The sequence below is a fragment of the Ambystoma mexicanum genome, chromosome 5q (genome assembly GCF_040938575.1).
Source record: "Ambystoma mexicanum isolate Mex_15411 chromosome 5q, UKY_AmexF1_1, whole genome shotgun sequence".
NCBI classification, from domain to species: Eukaryota; Metazoa; Chordata; class Amphibia; order Caudata; family Ambystomatidae; genus Ambystoma; species Ambystoma mexicanum.
The window spans coordinates 987214129-987230278 of NC_090933.1; the positions used below are offsets into that span (position 1 = coordinate 987214129).

General features: G+C 46.8%; 1 long non-coding RNA gene across 1 annotated transcript; it reads right to left on the minus strand.

Annotated features, from left to right (window-relative positions):
• Window positions 1–12602: 12602 nt before the first annotated feature.
• Window positions 12603–13020, minus strand: LOC138498669 (uncharacterized). The gene is made up of 3 exons (XR_011278822.1): window positions 12956–13020; window positions 12762–12852; window positions 12603–12673 (listed from the first exon to the last, which is right to left on the minus strand). It is a non-coding gene; the product is annotated as an uncharacterized lncRNA (long non-coding RNA).
• Window positions 13021–16150: the final 3130 nt, after the last annotated feature.

Consider the following 16150-nt stretch of genomic DNA (forward strand, 5'->3'; position numbering starts at 1 on the left):
AATATGTAATCTAATCTGGTGTGGACTGCGTGCGGTGGGGAGTAGAAGGAGTATTCCCGTTGTTCCGGGTGTTGTTCCCTCCACAGATCTTGGAGTAGGAGCTGATGTGTTAGTGCGGTTAGAATTTTGGCAGGAGGGGATGGACGGTGTGTCTGTCATCTGATCTGTCCTTACAGGGATCAAGAGTGCAGTTGTGATCTCCCCCCATATCATGGTGCTATCTCTGTAAGGGCTGAGCCGTGAGTATAGTGAGCGGAAGAAGACTGTGGCATCATGGTTGGGTGCATAGGTGCTGATTAGACATACCTCTTTTCCCTCTATGGCGCCATGTGCCAGCGCCATCCCCCCTTTGTCGTCCGTTTTGGTGCCTATCAACTTGATAGGAATGGTCGGGCTGATCCAGATCAGGACCCCTCTGGCATAGGAGGAGTAAGAGGATCCTATTAGGGTTCCGCGCCAGGTCTTGGCAATTGCTTCTAGTTTTTTTTGCGCTCAGGTGGGTCTCTTAGAGCATGGCAATCCCAACCTTGCATCTTTTTAAATATGCTTGTATGTAGCGTTACTTGACAAAGCTGTTCATGCCTCTGACATTCCATGTCATAATTTTGATTTTGTCAGCCATGGGTGCCGGGTGGTTGAGCATCCGAGCGAGGCATCTCTCGAGGCTGATTTTTTGCTGAACTGTTCTTGAAGGCTCCTGTGGTCTTGGTGTTTCCCCCTTTAGGTCCCCAACTTTAGTGCCAACTCCCGCATTCCCTCCCCCCCATAACTATAAACTCCCCAAACTAAAAACAGGTCCAGCGAGGTTTCCCTCATTATGACTGTCCCGTTTCCGCTCCGTTTGACCGCACATGGTCTCCTGGTGCCCTGCGGGCGGTTATATATACACCCCGGTAACTTCAGGGGGTACAGGGGTGTTTGTCTTCGGTGTCCCTCTTTGAGGAATCATTCCAGCTGCGCCTAGTTTCGGCTATTTTGTTCCCATATTCTGCGGGTTAAGCGCCCTGCTTGTGGCCCTATGCTATGGCTCACCTCGACCTCCGCCTTTTCACATCGGCATCCGGGATCTGTTCCCCGTCCATCCATTCCCAGGCCTCTGCAGGGGTGTCAAACAAAAAAGCCCTGTTGTTGTGTATCACCTTTAGTCTCGCGGGGTATAAAAGCATGTATCGCAGTCCTGCCTTTTTCAATCTGGCTTTTGTGTATATGAATTGTGCTCTCTTCATCTGGACCTGGAAGGTGTAGTTCGGGGAAGGTGTAGTCCGGGTAGATAGCTATTTTCGCAGAGCCTCTCTGTATCTGGCCCCCCCCGATCTGGAGAAGGCCAGGATGGTCTCACGGTCCCTGTAATTAAGCACTTTTGCTATCATCGGTCTAGGCGGGGTGTCCGGGGGAGGTTTTTTCGTGAGGGATTGATGGGCTCTTTCGATCGTGAAGCCCTGCAAGAGTTTTCCAGCTCCTATCTCCTGTAGCAAAAGGGTCTCTACGTAGTTTGTGGGGTGTGATCCTTCGGTTCCCTCCAGCAAGCCCAAAAGGCGGATATTATTTCGGCGTGCCCGTCCTTCGGCCTCCTCGGCCCTGTCCTCCAGGTTCTTCACCCTCTGCTGCAGCACGTCCACATCTTTTAGTAGCAGTATTTTAGCTTCAGTGTTTTCTCGCACCTGGACTTCCAATGTTTCAGTTCTGCTGGCTAGGGAGCGAATATCTTGTCGTAGTAGGCCTAGGTCTAGTGCCACTGCATCGATTTTATTTTCCATTGTTGTTGGGAAGATTTTGATGGCTTCCAGGATCTGAGTGCTGCTTGGTTCAGAGGGGTCCAGCAGTGCCTGGGGGGATGTCTTATTTGTGGTTTTGTGGTTTGTGGTTTCAGGTGCTGTGGGCTTCGCTCCTTTCATGGACATCCCTGCCAGGTTGCGGTGGCCTTGCTGGGCCTGCTCCAGGTACCAGGGGCAGGGGAGTTTGTTCGATTGGGTGCTGCGCTCGACTTCGGTGCTGCCAAGATGTAGAGGGGGGTTGGGTGGGGCGCTCACCTCCACCGCTCGCCTCTTCTGTTTTTCACTTGCCACTGCTTCTCCGGCGCTTGTCCGCCCCCCTCCAGAGCGGGTTCTCTGGCGGCGACCCTGCGGGCCCCGCGCACCTCCTCCACTTCGCACTCTTCGGATGTTGCCTTTACCGCCAGGGGTCTTCTGCCGGTCCGGATCTATGATCGTGCCTTTTCAGCTCCCAGAACGGGGCAGTGCGCTCCCTCGTTCCAGACTCGTGGGCCTCTGGTCCGCTCGGCAGGTCGTGGACTGGGGACGCAGCTCAGTTTCGGCGTGCACAATGATACACGGGCTAATGCCTGGGAGCCGCCATCGTGGGTGTGTCTTCGAGGTGGCGCTTCGCGAGGTGTCTCGGTTCCTCCGGGGCACTCTCGGTCACAAAACTCCATCTGGGGCTTCATGATGTCTTCTGCGACGGGTATGGTGGCTTACAGGTATCTAGGGCTTCTGTAGTGCATGAAAAGCAGCTTATCGTGGGCACATCGCACAGAGCTCACCCAAGACGCATCCTTCACATGGCGGTTAGCCACACCCCCCGTGTTATGTCATCTATGATGTCCTATGTGTCAGTAGAAGGAGCGCATTTTGGAGGCATGGGTTGTAAATATATACGTTCAAAATACTTAAGTTGAAGTGACGTTAAGGTGCCAGTTCAACGGGCCAACACCCCTGAAATTCAGGGCCACCTTAACCCATTTTGCCGCCCATGAGCAGACATATGACATATATTACCTTTTATATTACTTATGTAAACATAAATGACATCACTGGAAACTAGAGTACACCGATGACAACACACATCACATCACTGGAAAGTAGAAGTTGAGTATGAACAATGAATGTCCTTTATCTCAGAACATTCTATAGCTAGACATTTAATCAATGCTAGCAAAGAAGAAATAGACCCTTTCTGTATGTCGTGCATACTTGCAGGGTAATTCATGGAATAAATGTGTGCCGAAAATGGGCACATGCGCCCGTTTCCGTATTCATGAAACACATTGCACATGGCTTACCTGAGACCTACGTTGAATCCACGCAGGTCAACACGTCACTGCGACACCACGAACGCCTAGCACGATACGGCCAGTGAAGGCACACACCGTCCAGCACACACACCTAAAAAGGGGGCAGAGCACATGAAATGGGCAGCAACACGCGTAAATGTAGGCATTATAGGAGAAGCACAGCAGTAAAATCCTCAACGCCCACATGCGCGCTAACAACAAGTACTCATGGAATCGAACAGGGCTCACCGTTGCGTGGCAAAAGACACGCAAACCCAGAAACTCGTATGCCAGGCAAAAGCAGGTGGAAGTGCCCCCACGTACCAAAGCCAATGCATAAAAGTGCACTCAAACAACAAACACGCCTATACTGCTATGATGAATGTACCATTCCTCACAGCAGTGATCGTGGGACACAGCAGGAGGAGGAGGAGGATAGCTAGGCCCCACATTTCTTTTACCCAGGACCAGCCTTTTTTGGGATGCCTGATGACCAGGTCTATGGCAGTTATAGGTTTCCACCTCATATCATCCTAGACCTTGTCACTGAGTGGGAGGATGACCTTACATCACCCACCACCCTGTGCTCCCAAACACTGAGCCCCTTGGAAAAGGTGCTCAATGTACTGCATTTTCTGGCCACTGGGTCATTTCAGCGGACAACTGCCATAGTTGGGGGTGTCTCACAGCCCACGCAGTCACGCTGCCTACACCATGACTGCACACCCCTCAGTCCGCAGGCACATATACATGCCCAGAACACCCACAGAAATTCAGGCCATGGACCAGGACTTTTACAGGGTGGCACACTTCCCCAAAGTGCTTGGTGCCATTGATTGCACTTATGTGGCCCTACATCCACCTAGGGCCACTGAGCACATCTATTGCAATCGCAAGCACTGGCATTCCATCAATGTGCAGGTCGTATGCGATACCAAGGGAATCATTACCTCTGTCTATGCCAACTTCAATGCCACTCCTCTCCCACCCAGCCTCCCTTATACGGAGTTCCCCAAGGCTTGGTGCTTGGTCCGTTCCTTTTCGTGCTCTACACCTCCCTCCTTGCCCCTCTTATCTCCTCATTTGGCATCTCATCATTTCTATTCTGACGACACACAGCTCTTTCTTCCTTCTCTCTTGATCTCCACCTTAAACTTTCCTCGTGTCTTACTGCTATTAAAAACTGGATGTCTTCTCGCTTTCTTTCCCTCAACTCTGACAGAACTGAAGTTGTTTTCTTCCCTTACAACTCCCTTCCCCCTCCCTCTCCTCCTCCTTTCATTCATTTTCCTCCCTCTAATATCACTTTCTCCCCTCAAGCTTGCAACTTAGGCTTTCACTTCGACTCTTCTCTCACCTTTTCCCACCACATCTCACTCACCTCTCGTGCCTGTCGCTACCACCTCTATAATATTCGCAAAGTTCGCCCCTCCCTTACTTTCCATGCTACTGAACGTTTAATCTCCTCACTTATCTTTTCTCGCCTCTTCTACTGCTCCTCCTTACTTTTGGTCTACCTTCTTCACATCTTGCCCCCTCAAATCTATCTATCACTCTGCCATCTGTACCCTCTGCCTCCTCTCCCCCCGAGACTCCATCTCTGCTTCCTTATCCTCCATTGGCTGGATCCCCTTTCACACTCAACTTAAATTTCATTTTCTCTGCCTAGTCTTTAAATCTCTCCATGATCTTGCACCCGTATCTCTCTTCCCTTCTCTCTTTCTACACCCCCCCTCGCTCCCTCCGTTCCGCTGACCACTTCCTACTCACTGTTCCTCCCTCCCCTTGCGCCTCCTCCCGTTTCTGCTCCTTCCAACTCCTGGCCCCCCTCCACTGGAACTCCCTACCTCTCTCAATCCACTCTATTCCTACCTTGTCCTCTTTCCGCACGTCCCTTAAATCCCTCCTTCTCCATTCCCCTCCATGATACCCCTCCCTCTTCTTGCTTCCCCTCTCCCTCCCTTTCCTTCTTCCCCCCTTAAGCCTCTCCCTTCTTTTCCCCCCTCCCCATCCTCACCCTCACCCCTGTTTGCCTCCTCCTGCTACCCTCCCCCCTCTCCCTCCTAGCTCTCTTCCACTTCTCTCCACCTTCCCTCTGTCAAATTGCTCTACATACTGTTTTGTTGACTGATTCAAAATTGTAATTTGCTTCTTTTGTTGCTGTTATTGTTATATTAAATGTATCATGTTGTTGTTAATGTGCAGCACTTTGGTATAAAGCTCTATATAAGCCTAATACATTTTGGTATAAAGCTCTATATAAGCCTAATACATACAAATACAAACTATCCTTGGTCCACCTATGATAGTTTCATATTCAGAATGTCACCCCTAAACCGGGACCTGGAAGCTGGGAGGCATGGCAACACATGGCTCATGGGTGAGTACAACTGCCTGTGCACATGCATGCATGTCACACACAGACAAATAGACAAACCCAACTAATGACAACCATTTTCACCTCCCCAGGGGACAGTGCCTACCCTCTGAGCACCTACATAATGACACCAATACAGAACCCCACCACATCACTCCAGGTAAGATACAACACAGCCCATATTGCAACTAGGGCCATGGTGGAGCGCACGTTCAGAATGCTAAAGTCACGCGTCCGCTCCCTTGACCACTCTGGTAGACAGCTACTATATGCACCACCAGTAGTGTGCAGGATCATTGTGACAGCATGTGTCCTGCACAATGTTGCAACACGGGAGGGCGTACCGGTGGACATGGTGTTGCCCCCACATCCCCAACCACAGGCATGCCCGCTGCACATGGGAGGGGAAAGGGCACATGGCGAGGCTGCCCGTACCCAGCTTTTGCACAATTTTTCGCCTAAAATCTCACCCCTGTGGAGTGAACACAGGCCTGGCACATTCAATGATGACAAAGGGACAATCAACTGTCACTACTTACCAGCCTGCATCCCTAGCTACTTAAACCAACACAATCCAGTGTGACCAAAAGGCACACATTCAAGATGCAGTATGCCACTAACCCCATGCAAAACAGCACATCCGAATAATGGTATGTCACCTAAACCCTGCCAAAACCCATGTTATCCGGCCGACACACCACAGCATGGCATGCAATGTAAAAAGTCAAAAGTAAATGCACAACACATGACACAACTGTCACAAAGTGCACTTTGACAAATGGAAATATGTCCGAAACAATTCCCTCTGACACATCAAAATGAAACTGTACACAGGAACATCCATTTACCAGCATAACATATCATAAACACAGGACCCAACAGTGACAATGTCAGATAGTGACCAATCACAATAGCACAAGTGCCTCAATGTGATAAAGCCACCACATGGGCCCCTTCCATCTTGAGTGGGTTTCTGCTAGCTAAAGGGGCAGGGAAATGCATACAGCATGAAGGGTATCAATAATGGAGACAGGCAAGGTCATACATGAAGATGGAACATCATAAAATACACATTTACCAATATCCAAAGCAAAATGCATGCTAAACGTGCACTGGTCAAAAAACCATGAATCCCCACAAGGGGTGTATACACAGGTTGGACTTCAAACTGGCCACAGAAATGATGGAAGCTCAATGCCTCTGTGTAAGTTACTATCACACGCTGCCCCCTTGCAAGCCCATGGAAAGGGGAACAGGAGTTGCATATGTATCTGGACCCCAAGCCACAAACACAAACGCGAGACAGGCCTGTATGGGCCAAGCCAGAACACACAGTGGATGCCTACGGGTGCCACACAAAGCAACACACTGTTACATTGATATTGATATTTTGGTCCTATCGCGCTCATACACATGTGTTTCAGAGCGTGACAAGGCAAGGGAAGGGGAACAGATGAGAAACAAAAACAACGATCTTACTGGGCCCAGTGACATTGAGAACGCACAAGTGCATGGTGGAGGGGGAGAGGGAGAAGTGCATGGAAGGGGGAACAAAAGGAGAGTACGGAGCAAGGAGGAAAAAAACATAAATAATAATAAATAAAAAGGCAACACACAGAGGGAGTGCAGCCAGCAAGTGGCAAGTGCTTGGTTTAAGACAGCAGGCTGGGTAGGTCTGATAAGTGCAGGAATAACAAAAAAGGGGTTGAGGCTGTATGGGTACAGATACAGACCCCAGTGCAAGGGGAGGCAGTGTGTGTGGGTGGCAAGAGGAGAAGGTACCTGGGCCCGGAGTCAGCAGGGGAGAGCGCATGCATGCATGTGCATGTGTGTTGCTTGCACTGACCTGTGTGTTGGGGGGATGACGATTGTGATGTTTGACAGTGCCACTCATGTGCATTCGCTTTGTTCCAAGCAGACATTTGTTCGGTACACTGATGCTTCTGTTCAATGTCTCCCTATCCACAGCGACAATGGAAGAATAGGGCAGGGGTGGCGCTGTGGAGCACCACGGCAGGGTTGCCTCCACCAGGCACAGACGCAAGGCCCAGTTGTCCTCCCAGGTTAGGTCATCTTCCGGGAGTGAGGATGCTGGTGAAGGTGAAGTTGGTGAAGTTGGATGTGGGTTCCTCGGCAGCGGGGGGGACAGGTGAGCTCCCACAGGGGCAATCCGATGCGGAAGATGGTGGGAAGTCAGCCACGTTGGTGGTGGACGAGGAGGAGGAGGTGGCCACATCAGCCCAGCACATGAGGCCTGGCGGGGTGATGAGGTAGGTGCAACTGATACAGTCCAGGGTCAGGGGCAGGAGGCAGTTCAGGTCACTGTGGAGGGGCCTGTGCCTAATCCTGTCCCTGAAACTGCACCTGCATCAGTATGCACCTGCGGGCATGCTTCAGGCCAGACCCACCCGCAGGTAGCAGATGTATCCACATCAACTGATCTTCCACTACCTGTGGTCGAGGCAATTTGTGACAGGGTGGAGCCCATGCTAGCCGGGATTGCGAGGCAGACATGCACCATGTGGGTTGACATGCAGGCTTCCAATTGGGGGCTCGCACGTGATCACAAAGATGTCTGTTGCTTCGTGAACTGGCTAGCTCAGCTCGTTGTCAGGAGTTTACTACGTGTGCTGGCATCTCATGCAACCCCCTCCTCCTCTTCCTCCAGTGTGCACCACTCGTCCTCCCTGCCGTCTTCTGGCCCAGATAACACCACGGCCCCCTGTGGACCTATCCCAACCACGGCACCCAGTCTGGTGGAGACCACAACCCTGCCACAGTCAGGAGTCGGAGGATAAGCAGAGGTGGTTACCCCAGCAACAGGACCTGTGGCAATGGAGGTAATGCAGGCACTTTGCAGCAGGGCACATGCACAACTGCCCCGGGGGTTGGCATAATCCCTGAGGCAGTCCCCGGGGCGCCGGCACAGGGCTTATTGGCAGTAGCAGGCTCGATGTAGGATGCAACAGGACTTGGGGCCCTCAAAACCACAGGGGCATGTATCCGCCATCGGGCAGGAGGGTAACATGGTCCTTGGAATAAGGATGTCTTCTGTGTTGCAGCAAATTGGCCAGCAAATAGGAGTAGAGCGGCAGGGGGCAGAGGGTGGCCATGGTCATGTTTGGTAATGTGATTTGAGTGATTTGTATACTTTCCAATTCTTTTTTTTTTATGAAATGAGATTGTTTTAGTTCATGGTACGAACTGGACAAGAAAGTGTTCAAATGCAGAAATTGCAGAACTGGCACAAATCCCAGCTTCACTCCTTCACCCCTTAACTAATGTGTGATACTGGGCATCTAATTTAATTGTGTATTGCCTAACCTCTCAATATTGTCAGTACCTAAACCTTTCAAAATTGTCAGCCCTTCAGAGTGATTTCCGTCTAATGGTATGATCTTCATGGTGTCACTATGTTAATAGTGAGCATATTTATATCGCACACAACAGGAATTTGTTCCTTTGATATCTAATGACAACACTATTTGAAAACCATATCTCACTTCTATCTCAGTCTGACTGGAAAAAGACACCTTACTGGTAGCTTCTAATCTGTTTTCACTATGCATGCTACATTATGTGTAGTGTCCTTTTTCCTTCGAATTGGTAGTCTCTATCCATGCATGAGCGCGTTTGCATTCTGTGAGGCAGCTACTGTGAGTTCTATAGGTTACATGTACCTTTTTATATACAGTTCGCGCATTAATACTACAGGCTGCATACCTTCCTGGATGTTATTGATAAAAAGTATCCTGTATGTAATAGAACAGTAACCTCTTCGTAGACTGCTAATGTTGGTCTTCAAATGCTACTTATGTATCATTCTGAATGAAGAGGATAAGGGAACTTAAAGGGAGTAAACCTGCTTATTATGCTGCAAGACAGCATATCTCCCTGTAGGTTGTGGGTGCGACGGGTGGGGGTCGGGGCATGACCAGTATTCTTGATAGCTTAATTCCTTGGTTTGCTGGCGGGGGGTCCAAAAGAAGTCCATGCCCAGGGCCCCAAAAGTCTTTAAAATGGCCCTGTTCACCTGCGCCCTTCAATCTTACTCCCTTCCCCGCTCCTTAGTGTGCCTCTTATTCCAAGCTCTGTTTTACTCTATACAAATAGCTACTCTTGCATTCCCACTCACTGTCACTTTCCCAATCTCTTTCAATTGTCAGTCCCCCTCTGGTACTACCCCTACCCTTCTCTACCTTCATCTCTCTAGACTCTCAGGGATATCATTGCCTGCTCACACCCTCTCGCTAGCCCATGGTCAGACCCTCAGGGACACCTAGGGATATAGTGCCCTGCACACTCCTCTCGCTACCACTACTCCTGCTCCCTACTATCCACACTCCAACTACCACTACCTCCTCTGCCACTACTACTACTTCACTCCACTATGCCTACTCGTACAACTACTCCTACTCTACCTCTACTACTCACACTCTCCCCTCTCTTACATAAACACTCTGCAGACCCTCTCCATAACAATATGCTCTACACTCCAATCGCGTTTAACCCACCCATCTAACCCACAACTACAACTCACACACGCCCCTTTAAATACCCCACCTCATCCCAGGATTGATACTCGCACTGTCCAATCACTTACCTGGCTCCAGAGGTGTGAAAGGGATGGACATAGGAGGGCTTAAAAGGGTGCCCCTTTCGAACATGAACCCTGTTGCCTTTTTCACATGGATCCTATATTGACTACCTGAGGCCAATTGTTTGCCCAAACCTTGCTGGAGGCTTTTCCCCCTCTTTAAACTCCATAGTGGTTTAGTGGGTCCATGATTTATAGGGTCATCCTCCCTTATAAAGCATCCCTGGCGGGCTAGTGGGTTAATTTACCTCTTCTCTCATGGCAACCAGTGTTGTCCAGGTTGCCGATCCCCCTGCTGCTGGTCTGCTGGGATGCGTCCTTCGCTGACCAGTGTTGTGGTGTTTGGCAACCCTTGACAGGAATGCCCCATCGAGGTCCGACGTTAGAAAGCACGTCTCTCCTGGCTGCTACTCTGCTTCGGTGGCCTGGAGCCGGCCTCCATCACTGCAGGTAAAGGGGCGGGTAGGTTGTCTAGCCTGCACTCTGGCACCCATGTTGGGTTGGGGTGGGCTGGGCTCCCCCTTTGCAAGGGCCACAAAACTGGCCCTGTCACAGTCTGGTAGTGCTTTTTATTTGAACATTTCATCACTCTCACTTTCAGTTGTGCTGCCAGTGATACAATCAATGATATCATACGTGATGACATATAAGTGATGTCTTCCAAGACGTTATCAGTGATGCAATCAGTGTGCTCTAGTTTCCAGTGATGTCTATGAAGATCACATACATGATGCAAAAAGTGAAGTCATCAGTGTGCAATGGGGCTATGGAAGGGGGCTTCTTATAATTAAGGTCGGGTAGCTTCCAACATCTACTGAATATCAGGGATATTAAAATGGCGTCTTAATGTCACTTGAACAAAAGTTTCTTCACAGAATTTCAAATGATTTGTTGAACTGTATTTAACTAGAGATTTTTTCCAACTGAATTTCATGGTCTTTGTTATGTTACATATCACATTACTTTTATTACTAAATTGTTTCCTTTTGACATGCAATGTTATCAGAGTGTTTCTATGCTACACATTATGGGGTTTTCTGCATTGCATTTACATGAAGCACAGGCCATGGTCTGGGGCCACGGGTTTCTTGCTACATGGCCCACGATATGTCCTTTGACCATGCCATGCACTCTATTTGGACACCCAATGGGGAAGAGGAAAGGGAACTGGGGCTAGGAAGAAGAATTAGTGGCAAGGAAAAGGAAGACGGGCTGTGAGGAGGATGAAAGGCTAGGGACTGTAGTGGGGATGTGAGGAAGGGACTGTGATTAGACTGTGTGCAAATGACTGTGAAGTGGATGCACATGAGGGACTATGGCGGAGATGTGCATGACGGACAGTGATGGGGATGTGCATGGGGGAGTGTAAAGGGGGTACAAGGAAGGGACAGTGATGGGGATGCAGGTGAGGAGCTGTGACAGGAAGGCACAAGAGGGACAGTGAGAGGCACATGGGGCAGTGATGGTCTGTGTTGGGGTGCTGGGGTAATGAGGGAATGTTGGCATAATGAGGTACTGTGACAAGGATGTGGGCAGCTGTGATAATGAAGACCTGTGACAAGGTGGGGGAATCTAGGGGGAAAGAAGGAGGGACTGTGAAGAGAATGAGAGATGCTGTGCGAGTAATGATGCAGTGATAATGAGGGACTTTGATGAGATTGTAGATTGCTGTGGTAAGGGCAATGAGGGATTGTGAATTTTAAAGACTTCAAGGATTTACTCACTGCAAGAACTATCTTTACCAGCAGGCTTTTCACAAGCTGCTGACACGCCCATTTCTAAAGCATGTATAGATTCAGGAACGCGCGTGCACCGCGCGCCCGTGCCGTACCAAGTACCGTTTAAGTACCGCTTGGCCGCGGCATGCTGTTTGTTTCCTGTGGATTTTAAAGACTTCAAGGATTTACTCACTGCAAGAACTATCTTTACCAGCAGGTGAACATTGCACATGGAAATCATGTTTACAACAACTTAATAGTGTTATAAGCCCTTACAACTATCTTTGTTTTCATTGTTTAGGCTTTTCACAAGCTGCTGACACGCCCATTTCTAAAGCGTGTATATAAGAATCCAATTTTTGTATTGCCTAGCGCACACCTAAATTAAAGATATTTACAGAATTTGTAGAAAATTAGCGGGGTGCCGGGGAGAATAACAACCTTGACACTGGGTTGTTTTAACCTATGTAAAACCAACAGATTGTCCACAAACTTGTGGAACTCTCCCGTCCCCTGCACACCCTTTAAACTGTATAGACAGTCAACATTTTTACACAATGGTAATAGTAAGTTTCTTTTAAGAAAAGGAGAAATTTGTGAGAAAAAACAATTTTCGACACTGTTAGTGTAAAACAGAGTGATGGAGACCATTAATTTTAATTTAGTTTTAAATTATCTGTTATAGATATGAATTTCAATTCATTCATCATCCGGTCTTAATGCACATGATAACATAAAAGTATTCATTTTGAAGTCACATTCAATAATATAATTCGTGGGCATACAATGTGTTTATCACACTTTCTACAAAATTAACTTTTCACATGTAATATCCATAGGAAGTGATAATAAATGTTTTCTCGACGCGTTTCGGGGTGTCCCCTTCTTCAAGATTTGTTAGCTCTCTTCATTACCGTTATTCTTTGGTTCGCCTACAATATATGATACAGTAATCAGATTTTAGGTTCTCACTTATAACTGTCATTTAACTCTTGAGAAAAAACTTTTTACAATAATCACCTGGATGTCCAATGTGGAATATCCTGACTGGATTTATTATTAACAGTAATGTCAACCCAATAGTTGTTGAATATCTCAGTTGCTATACAACCTGTAGATGTGATAGAAAACCAGTAGAAAAGGCTCAGTTAAAAGAGAGATCTGAATTCGTAAAGGAAAATCTAGTCATGTCTATCTGAAAGTAAAAATATTACCTTTCGGTATTTTTGTAAAAAGCTACTTCTTCATTGGAACAAGTCGCTGTAGTACGAAGTGAGAGTCCTCAGGGATGGAGATAATGCAGCAATGGGAGATTCCTCCACTCGTGTTTGTAAAAACACGTACATGTGCTATGTGAGAAAATTGCAATGTCCTGCCCATACGGATAAACAATGGGTCGGGATCATTTTATAGAGTATACTCTATGAAGGCCTCTAGACTAAAGCTATGGAGTTTTAGAGCTGCTGGTAAAAACTACTTGATTTGATTCCCTTACCTCCTTCCTGAGAAGATGCTCTGATGACCGGTGCTGAAGCGCGAACCGTTCCTCACGGTTCTCGCTGAAAATGGCCGCTATTTACATTGTGATGTTATCACGTTGAAGCGTGATGACGTCATGGTGTTTAGGACGTCAACGTGTGACGGGAAAACGTCACACGGGGGTATTTGGAAAGGACTTTGCGAGTTTACAAATGTATGTTGGTGCATTCCAATACTAATTCAAGGGGTTTAATTAAATTAAAATAAAGAATCAGGGGATGAATATAGGGAGTGCCTCATATTACTTGTGGTAAATTCACTTGATAGTGCATATCGTGGTAGGTGTGAAGACATCATGCCTGCCTGATTTATGGGTAGGGGAGTCTTTACCAGGGAGATAAGCTGTTGGAGTATTGGGCATCCGTATGTTTACCATTCCAAGAGAAGCATGCTCACATTCTATGGTTTGTATCTTAATACATTCATCATAAGTAAATCATCAGACAATGTAAACAAGAAAATTCAATAATGTATTTGACAACAAATGATGTTTCGTACACATTAAGTTTTTGATTAGGTCAGAAAAAACGTTATTGGGTTACCCTGCTAGGGGTCCATTGCTGTTTTAAAGAAATGAGGCTAAACTGTACTCCTCGCTCATCCCATTGGGAGCTAGGCTGTTTAATGTCTCTATCCAGAAGATTTCCCTCTGGTTCATACCTCTTGGTGCCCTATTCACAATTTCCAAAATCACAACCTTAAGTTGGGAAATATTATGTTTTTTTAAGGCAAAATGTCATGCTACTGGTGAGTTGATACTGTTGGTTCTTATATTGCTTTTATGCTCATTCCAGCGCTCCTTAGCTTTCCTTTGTGTCTGTCCAACATAGTAAATGCCACATGGGCAACTTAAACCATAAATGATTGATTTTGTGTCACAGGTTGCAAAATCCTTTAGTGGGATTTTTTGGCCATTTAATGGGTGTCTTACATAGCTTCCCTTCATTATGTTGTTACAATTGCAACAACTGAGGCACGCAAATGTGCCCGTTCTTCTCTTGGTGAGGGTTCTTTGATTGTCAACTCTCGGTCTTTCAGCTTTTAAGAGGTTGTCCCTGAAGTTCCGGCCCCTCTTGTAGGCAATGACAGGTGGTTCAGGAAATAGTATCTTCAGTTGTGGATCCAGATTGATTATTCTCCAGTTCTTCTTGATCATCCTTGTTATGTGGTGACTCTGTGCTGAATATCTCAGAGCGTAGAGAAATGGGATCTCTTTAGATCTATTTCTTGGTATGCGGAGATCTTTCCTTTCCAACGTGTGTGTTTTGCCCTCAGCCATCTTGACAATAGACTCTGGATAGCCTCTTTGCTTATATCTTTGTGTCATCAGTAGGTTTTCATTCTTAAGGGTGTCAGTTGTTGAGATAATCCTTTTTAGTCTGAGAAATTGACTATAGGGCAAATTGTTCTTTAAATGCGTCGGATGATGGCTCCTGAAATGTAACGTGTTGTTGACATCGGTGAGTTTGTGGTAAATGTTGGTGATTATTCCTTCTTGACCAATCTCCAGTTCAACATCCAAAAAATGTAGTTTGGGGTTCCGATTTCCATCGTGAACTTGATTCTGTCATGGCCTATATTTATGTATTGTAGGAATTCCTCTAATTCGGTGTGTTGTCCTCTCCAAATGACGAAAACGTTGTCAATGTACCTTTTCCAGGTGATGATTCTTTCGCTAAATTTCGTTGGTATTAGAATCCATTTCATCTCCAGATGGTACATGAATAGATTGTCAGAAGCGGGGGCCATTGCTGACCCCATTGAGGTTCCTGATGCTTGTAAATAGTATTGAGTCCTGTATCTGAAGTAGTTGTTAATAAGTATAATTTTGCTCAATTTCATAACGAAGGTTTTGTTTGCTTCACATTCATTCCGTAGTAAGGACCATTCAAGTGCTTCCAAACCGTCTTGATGTGGGATACATGTGTATAGACTTTGTACATCGAACGAGACCAGTAGATCATTTCTATTGATATTTGTTAAGGTGTCTAGATGATTGAGAAAGTCTGTGGTATCTTTAAGATATGTTGAAGTTGTTTGGACTATGGGTTGTAGTGCTTTGTCCACATAGACGGCTAGTGGGTTGAAGATACTATAAGTTCCTGCAACAATTGGTCTGAGGGGGGGTTTTGTCAAGTTTTTATGTATTTTGGGCAGTCCGTAGAAAATTGGAGTGATTGGATGTTCGTTAGTCAAAAACAATTTGGTCTTATTGGAAATCCATCCTTGGTCCTCAGCTTCCTCAAGCGTAGTTTCAATGATGCTTGAAATTTATCTGACCGGATCTTGTTCAATTTTTATATACGTATTCTCATCTGTTATGAGTTCCAAGATCTTCTCCTCATAATAGGTGGTGTCCATAATAACTATGGCTCCTCCTTTGTCTGCCGGTTTCAGGGTCAGGCTTCTGTCGTCCGCAAGATTTTTGATAATTTCATTCTGTCTTCTCCTAGTGTTGTAGTTTCTTGATCTGGTGAAGTTAACCCTTTTGAGATCTTTTGTCATCTGCTCTTCAAACATTCTGATGGTTGTGTTGTTGACTTGAGGGTCAAAATGACTCTTTGGTTTCATTTCTAGGTATTGATGTGGTTCTTGTGCTGTATTGGCTCCCATTTGTGAGTCAAAAAAGACTTTGAGTCCCATTGCTGCATTATCTCCATCCCTGAAGACTATCACTTCGTACTACAGAGACTTGTTCCAATGAAGAAGTAGCTTTTTACAAAAATACCGAAAGGTAATATTTTTACTTTCAGATAGACATGACTAGATTTTCCTTCACAAATTCAGATCTCTCTTTTAACTGAGCCTTTTCTACTGGTTTTCTATCACATCTACAGGTTGTGTAGCAACTGAGATATTCAACAACTATT